Here is a 7,998-nt window from a genome sequence, read left to right on the forward strand (position 1 = left end):
AATCGAGTGGACCTCTTTGTCTAGTATCGTCAGGGGAAAGGCATTGATCGGGTACTTACCTTGGGTATGTTATCTACCGCGAGTCGTGGATGACACGAAAGTTTCCCGGATCTCGTGGGTCCAGCGTACTACCTCTGTAGAGTGTAAAACTATTCGAATAGTTGTGTCCACGGTCAAGGGCAGTTGGGTGGTGCTGCTTAAACTACGTCCAGTTGTTTCCGCACAAACCAAGTGTGTGTGAGTTGTGTTTAAAAAGGCGTTGTTATCAAAGTAATGATATAACCAAGTTTGGTGACTTGGCATATAGGGTGAGCCCAAATGGTTCAGCCCCGACAGATATATTAATATCTGTAACCTGTTCTTCAAAAGAAATTCTTTAATTTAATGCATAGTCATGATCATCCCACCAAGGGTAGTTCCACCAAAGATGCATGTTATTGTTATCCTTCACTTTCATTGTTCATGTCATGGGCTGTTTGCGAGTACATTCAAAGTACTCATTGGCTTGACACTGGTTATGTTATTGACCAGACATGGAAGGACCAACGTTTGGAGATGAGTATGTCTTCGGAGACGCCCCTGCGAACTAGGACGCTTCCAAGTCAGAATGCCTGTCGGTGTAGGCTTGATGGCATGGGCACCCGCTTAGCCCCTATGATTTCCGCTTCTAGTTGTATTCAAGTGATTTGGCCTTAGGCCCTGCCTTGTGAACCTGACCATTCGGTCTTGTGTTGTAATAATCGGTATTTGGATGTAAGACTCTCTTATTCGGTATCTGTGTTCGGTGAGCATTGATCTCTGGGATCACTGAGCACGGCGATCTCGACTCGTAAGTCGGGGTCCCCACATCAGGCGAGCCCTTTGACCAAGGGAGGCCGTGGAATCTGGAGGAAGACCACAATCTTAGAGGGGCCGGCCTTGGGATTTGGAGGAAGAAGATGATATGGGACGGCCCAGGGAAGACGCTGTTGGAGGAAGACGACAATCTGGAGGGACCAGGCGAGGCGCCGGGATCTGGCTAGCTGGAAGGGACCAGGAGAGGCGCTGGGAGGGACCAAGCTAGGCCCTGGAACTGGCGAGCTGGAAGGAACCAGGAGAGGCGCTGGGAGGGACCAAGCTAGGTCGTGGAACTGGCGAGCTGGAAGGGACCAGGAGAGGCACTGGGAGGGACCAAGCTAGGCCGTGGAACTGGCGAGCTGGGCGGCGATTTGGAGGAGGACGAAGATGTGATGGTAGCGATTCAAATCCTGGGAGGGGTAGCAATGTAATTTCCATACTTTTCACCTGGTCGGGACGTTTGCCTAAACGTCTTAAATTTAGGAACGGAGGGACTAAATGGTAACAAGGACACCAGGGACATGATGTTTACCCAGGTTCAAGCCCTCTCAAAGTGGTAAAACCCTAATTCATGCTTTGTTTGAATTGATTGTGTGTGGGATACAAAGTACATGTGATCTACCACGAGATCAGATATGAATGGATCTCCCTCCAACGACCTTCGCACCTTGGTTTATATAGATATCGGGGATACCTAGGGTTTACACATGGCCGACCATATCTAGGGGGTAAATGTCGAGCATTATCTCTACGCCTTGGAGTACACACCAAGTCTTCATGTCATTCCTGATTAAAGCTTCTAGATGAGAAGAACGAGGCCCACCATGAATAGGATTACGGGGTTTGCTCAGCTTAACCCAAGGAATGAGCAACCAACATGTCGAGCACCCCTCTAATACGGGAATTCTACAACGACGCCGAAGCGAAGCAAGAAGGTTAAGAAGGACAGCTCATGGAAAGTTCCACAATCAGACATCTGGAGAATCTACAGGACATCAGGTGCAAGGGTTGTAGCCCCAACCTAGCTACATGTACCAAACAACTGTTGATCCAACCGTACATCTGGTGCATGGTGAGAAGTAGCCCCTGGAAGATAGTGGATGTGTGACTTAGTTTTTTGTATTCGAATGTTCCTCTTCTTGTGTTCATCCTTCTCTACCTCTGAGTGTGAAAGATTGGGAACCCTAGGGTATCCTCCTTGCTCCATGTCAAAATGTTTTTGTCAAGGGGCATTTTATTTTAGGAAGTGTCGTTACTTCTCATGAAGTTATTAATGAATTGCACTCCTCTAGGTATTCTGGGATTATTCTTAAACTACATTAGGAATAAATCATATGATAGGGTGAACCGAGATTTTATTGTGGAAATTCTCACCTCTAAGGTTTTGGTCATAAGTAGATTAGTTGGATTATCGTACTCTCAAGAAAATTTCTTTTTTGTTAGGCTTGATTATACTGATGGGCCTTACTTTATAGAGGGTAAAGGATTAATACATGGGTGGGTCCTCTTTCCCTAACCCTTCTTAAATTGGCGCACTACTACGCAATGGTCCAAAGACAACATATGTATCACAAACCCTTTGACGAATCCGTTTGCGATGTACGTAATAGCGTGTGCAATGTAACATCACAAAAAAAGTGTGTGTGATGTCATAACATCACACACATTTTGAAAAATTAATTATGTGCAATGACACACAAACAATTATTGCAAAAATTGTGTGTGTGATGTTGCCTATTATTGCACACAATTTGAAAAAACATAAACGTTTGTGAGGCTTTCCATACGGTTTTGCAAATGATGTTTGTGTGATGTACTCTATCATTATGCATAATTATTATAATGCAGCCGTGTGTGATGTCATGCACACATTTTTTGCAAAAATTATGTGTGTGACATGGCATATCATTGCACACGGTGTTAAAAACACAAACGTGTGTGATGCCTTGCACACGTTTTTTGCATATATTGTGTGTGCGATGTAGTGTGTCATCACACATACTTTCATAAATAGAACCGTATGTGATGCCTGAAATTGTTATTTTTCAATAGAATAATAGTTTTTGCGATATGTTTTAAGGAAAACTCACATTTTCCTTTGCCGTTTGACTTCATTTTTTCTATACTTAACATGCACCATAGAATCCTCCAAGTTAAAATTTCACATTTTTGAGAGGTCATTTGCTATATTTGAGTCATTAACTGCATTTCGTGTCATTTACTAGATATAATTCAAATTTGAATTATGAGTGCATGAAACAGTATCAAAAAATGATTTGAAAAATCATATTTAGGGTATTGAGTATATTTGTATGCCTCATATAAGAAATAAATACAAATTTATAAGACATATGTGGCAAGAATTAACCACGAACATGGAGTCTATTGGTATTTAAATTATCAAAATTGTAAATGAAGTCTGAAAAATACGTAACTTGGCATAGTGTCATGATATGACCTCACTATGATGTGATAAAAATTTGAGAATGTTTTAGTGATTTTATGTACATCCTTTAGAAATCACAAAACCTCCGAGGAACGATCATAGTTTCGAGTCTAAATGCACCAAGTTGATAGCAAACTTATATTTTTCTTTGTCATTTGATCTTGATTTTTTTTTCTACACTTAAGATAAACCATAGAATCCTCCATATTTAAATATATGACTTTTTGAAGCTCATTTGCTATATTTGAGCCATTAACTGTATTTCTAGTCATTTAGCAGATACATACAAGTTTAAACTACGAGTACAGAAAATAGTATAAAAAATGATTTGAAAAATCATATTTAGGGCAGTGAGTATATGTGTATGCCTCATACAAGAAATAAATATAAAATTCAAATATCTATGTGGCAAGAATGAACCGTAAACATGAAATTTATTGATATTTTAATACTAGGAAACATAAATGATATCTAATAAATACGAAACTTGGCATGGTGTCAAGATATGATCTCGGTATACTGTAGTAAAAATTTGAGAAGGTTTTTACAATTTTTTTGATGGTGTAAGGGAAACATTCAAATGGCAAGAAAGCACACTTTTGTGTACTAAATTCTTATTGGTGAAGAGATTGAAGCCTTGGATTGATGACATGTCATGAATCCATCCGTCCACACTTCACACCAAGAAAAATATCTAGCATTATCTCTTTACCATGTACTCTACTACATCCACACATATATCTAGCTAGCATCAATCAAACCTCATGTAGAACCACGAACATGACACACACTTCTTCCATGCCATGGCTGGTGGGATGGACGATGCTTGCTCCATGCTTTGACTAGGAGTAGGACACGATAGGCGGGGAGCGCTCGGCATCGGGCGGTCATCCATGAAGCGGGTGGCGTGGATGCCATGCGGCTCGTCGTCGGGCGTAGACGCGGGCACGATCATGAAGCGGATGTCCAGCTCCGGGATCTCTATCCAGTGGCACAACTGCTCCAATCGGTTCTGAATCCCGGAAGATAGTGTTATGGAGTCACAATTCATGGCCACGTAAGCTAGCTTCCTGAGGGTCTCTTTCCAAGAATCCATCCACCAGGCTGGCTGCTAGCTAGCTTGCCGGATAGTGCTAATCTAATCTTTTTTTATATGTCTAAGCATGTTGTCTCTAGCCATCTAATCGATTCTTGATTCTTATCATCCATCAATATTCTCCAAGGCATCAAACTAATCATAAAATGTCTCTTGTGAAGTCCTGAACTTTCTCTTGTAATCCTTTTTGAGAAAAACATTATGCACAACTAGTGTAATAACTAATTTCAAGTAGGATACTTGAGTATATAATATAAAACTTTCATAAAAGTAGAAATAAAATTCAGAAAAATCAATTTTTTGCATGGTAGATAATTTAGTATGCGAGGTACGCTTCAAATTTCAGCTCATTTGGACATTTGAGTAGTTGTCACCGAAAAAGACAATTTGGGTCAAAAAATACATGAATACAATTTGGCTATTTTGCCGAGGGATACTAAGATGTCCAAATGATTTGAAATTTGGAGCACACCGCACGCACCAAATTCTCTACCATGCATTTTTTAGAATTTTTCTAATATATTTTTGGAATTTTTTATGCATCTAAGGTGTAGATGAGCTTGGGCACCGAACCGTTGCTTTGTGTAATGATGTATTTTTTGACTTTGTCACCCGTTTCTCTTGGTTTTTTCAGGTTGGGATATAATAAGAAATCTGAGAAGGTTTGCCCGTTGATGGCATAGGTTAACAAGAGACTTATGAGGCTTTATGATGTAATTAGATATGATTGCTAGTTGTATATGTTGGTTGTCGTGTGATGTGAGATAGTATGTTTGTACTTTTGTATGTTGTATGACGAAGCTTGAAAATAAATCATATAGTGGAATTTGAATGTGCATTTTTGCATTATGTTTGTTTCTGAAAAATCACCATAGTAAATTAGCTACTATCTCGCTGATTTTAGGACTAATTAACATGTCATTAAGATCACACATTACATACATTTTTCTGAATCCAATTGTGTGTGATGACAATTACATCGAACACAATTTTTTTAATCATGTGCAATGAATAGCGCATTACATATATTTTATGTGAAATAAACGTGTGCGATGCTATTCCAAATTGCACGCAATTTTTGTGTTGAATTGTGTGGGATGTATCCCAAATCACATACAATTTTGGTAGCGCGTGCGATGGAACCCCACTATCGCTCACATAGGCAAGGTGAGAGTTTGAAACTACGTCACTGAAAGGGGTTAAAACTGTTTTCTTAGGACGTCGCTACACTAGTGGTGGCACGTGTTTTTCCTTGAATGTTAGCTAAAGTTGTTAATAAGGGAATTATTTTTAGTTGTTTTCCGATGTTATTCCTGGTGTCGTTAACTTGCAGTATGCTGGTGATACAATCCTTTTTCGGAACCTTGTCCTGATACTCTATAAATGTCAAGTGGTTGTTGTCCTACTTTGACCGACTGTCTGGTAGGAAGATCAACTTTTTAAGAGTGATATTCTTTCTATTCGTGCTCATGAGAATGTTTTAAACATGATAGCTCAAATATTTTTCTCTAAAAATGTGATTTCCCTTTGAAGTATCCTAAAAGTCCTCTAAATTTTGCAAATATCATAATTGAGGATATCCAACCTATTATTGATAAAAGTATCAAAATGATCTTGGTTGGACAAGTAAACTCCTCATTTATGAGGCTAAATTGGTTTCTCTCTGAACCTATATTGTTAGCGGGAGCCACTAGGCATCAGAGTACTGAAGAATGCGTCGTATCAGACTACTCGAAGGCCCTACGACTGGAAGTGTACTGAATGTCGGATCTGTGAAGGAAGCCCTATGTTTGACAGGTTAGATTCCTTCATTAAATGCTTGGTTTTTTGGTAACTACCCCCAGCTTTTTCAATCACTTATCCCCTACGTAGCTTTGATTCGCTTCCTATTAACAACTTCCTGGAATTACGCCCGACCTCCTCTCTAAAACCAAATCCGACCCTTTTGAAAATAATTTTGTCAAAATGTGATTTTTTTCCAACGAATAATCTGTAAAATCAATTATTATTTATTACGTAAGATCTATTTTTCACAATGGAAACATGTTTTTTGTGCAACATAAGCATTCCTCATGGCAGATGGAAGCACCACTTTTCTCACGTATTATAATTTAGAAGCATATACGTATCACATTTGCATGATGGAAACGTCCTGTGAGAACAGGAAGTTTGTTGTGTGCCCTATAGTTACAATTGGTGCAGCGGAAAGAAATTTCTTTGATTCCATCCCATAGAGAATTTGTTTTGCAAAAATGGCCATGTTAAAGCACAACAAGAAGCAAAGAAAACTGAACAAATTGATTTGATGACCTACAATTTAGACTCTCTTACAATATAAATAAAACAAAAAATACTATTACAACAACAATATCATTTCCTCATATAGGATCCAATGCACGTGTGCTCAAGGGATGATCGGGGAAGAGCTATACACTTGCATCGAGTTAGATCTTTGCTACCAATAAGGAATCCAAAGAGTGGTAGGCTCATGGCGGACTGAAAGGCGTTGGGCGTGTCATAGGTATGTTTGGGAAACAAAGAAACTTGCCCTGAATCTGGTGGAGCAAGTACGTGTAAAACATAAACATTTGTGAGAAACGATGAAGCACGCGCTACATTTGTCAAAACTAAAGTCGACCAAAAGAAGCAGCACTCGCAATGGTTGAAGCTCATAGATGCAACCGTTGAAGCAAAATGAAAAGAAACGTACTCTAACAATGGTTGAAGCAAAAGATAACTACTATAAATACATGTGAGAAACAATAAGGCATAATTACATGATGTGGATATATGAAGAGAAACCTAACCATTCATGTTAGTACAAAAAGAAGAAGGCGAGCAAATACATACTAAAATGCATTGTAAAAATAATCAGGCATATTGTACAATATTGTCTATGAACATATGCGAACATATTTATGCATTGTTTCCATAAAGAAGGATTCACACAAGTGACATGTATTGACGACATAGATGAGAAATAAAGGGACCATGTGGCAAATTTTTGTGGGAAATATGTATCATAGAAACACATATACAAAATAAAGGAACACAGATGTGTTGCTACAAGACATCTCTCAAAACTCAAAAGTGCGTAGGGGAAACAAAGGTTGCTTAGGTTAGTGGAAGCAATAATTTTGTGCTATGTCAACATATTTAAGATGCACTCGAAAGCATATGAATGTGATTTCGCTTAATGATATGCCTCCCGGAGAATATCTCTATATTAGAAGACATATTATAGAACAAAGAAGCACTATGAAGAAGCAATATAAGTACAATAGCTCACTATATATTTCTGCTAATAAATAGAAATGCTTGGCCACCAAGAGGATTAATGCTTTGACTTTTGACTCACCAACATATAGTTGATATAGTTTTTTTCGTTTGGAAGCAAATAATATAGGTTCTCGAAGCATGTGTACAACAATTTAGATGCTATAGAACTAAGAAGCATGAACATAGTAGTTTGGTAGCAGTTTTAAATTTGAATGGAAGCATATTACCGTCAAGACTAGGAATCATATCGTTGTGATCTGCATAAGAAATGAACCAAAATTTATACTCCCTCCGTTTCTAAATATAAGTCTTTTTAGAGGTTTCACTAGCAGAATGCATA

General features: G+C 38.7%; 1 long non-coding RNA gene across 1 annotated transcript; it reads left to right on the forward strand.

The window, feature by feature from the left end:
• Nucleotides 1-4,021: 4,021 nt before the first annotated feature.
• Nucleotides 4,022-5,217, forward strand: LOC123396484. Its single transcript, XR_006609913.1, has 2 exons — nt 4,022-4,340; nt 5,014-5,217. It is a non-coding gene; the product is annotated as an uncharacterized LOC123396484 (long non-coding RNA).
• Nucleotides 5,218-7,998: the final 2,781 nt, after the last annotated feature.

The sequence above is a fragment of the Hordeum vulgare genome, chromosome 5H, assembly GCF_904849725.1.
Source record: "Hordeum vulgare subsp. vulgare chromosome 5H, MorexV3_pseudomolecules_assembly, whole genome shotgun sequence".
Lineage (NCBI taxonomy): Eukaryota > Viridiplantae > Streptophyta > Magnoliopsida > Poales > Poaceae > Hordeum > Hordeum vulgare.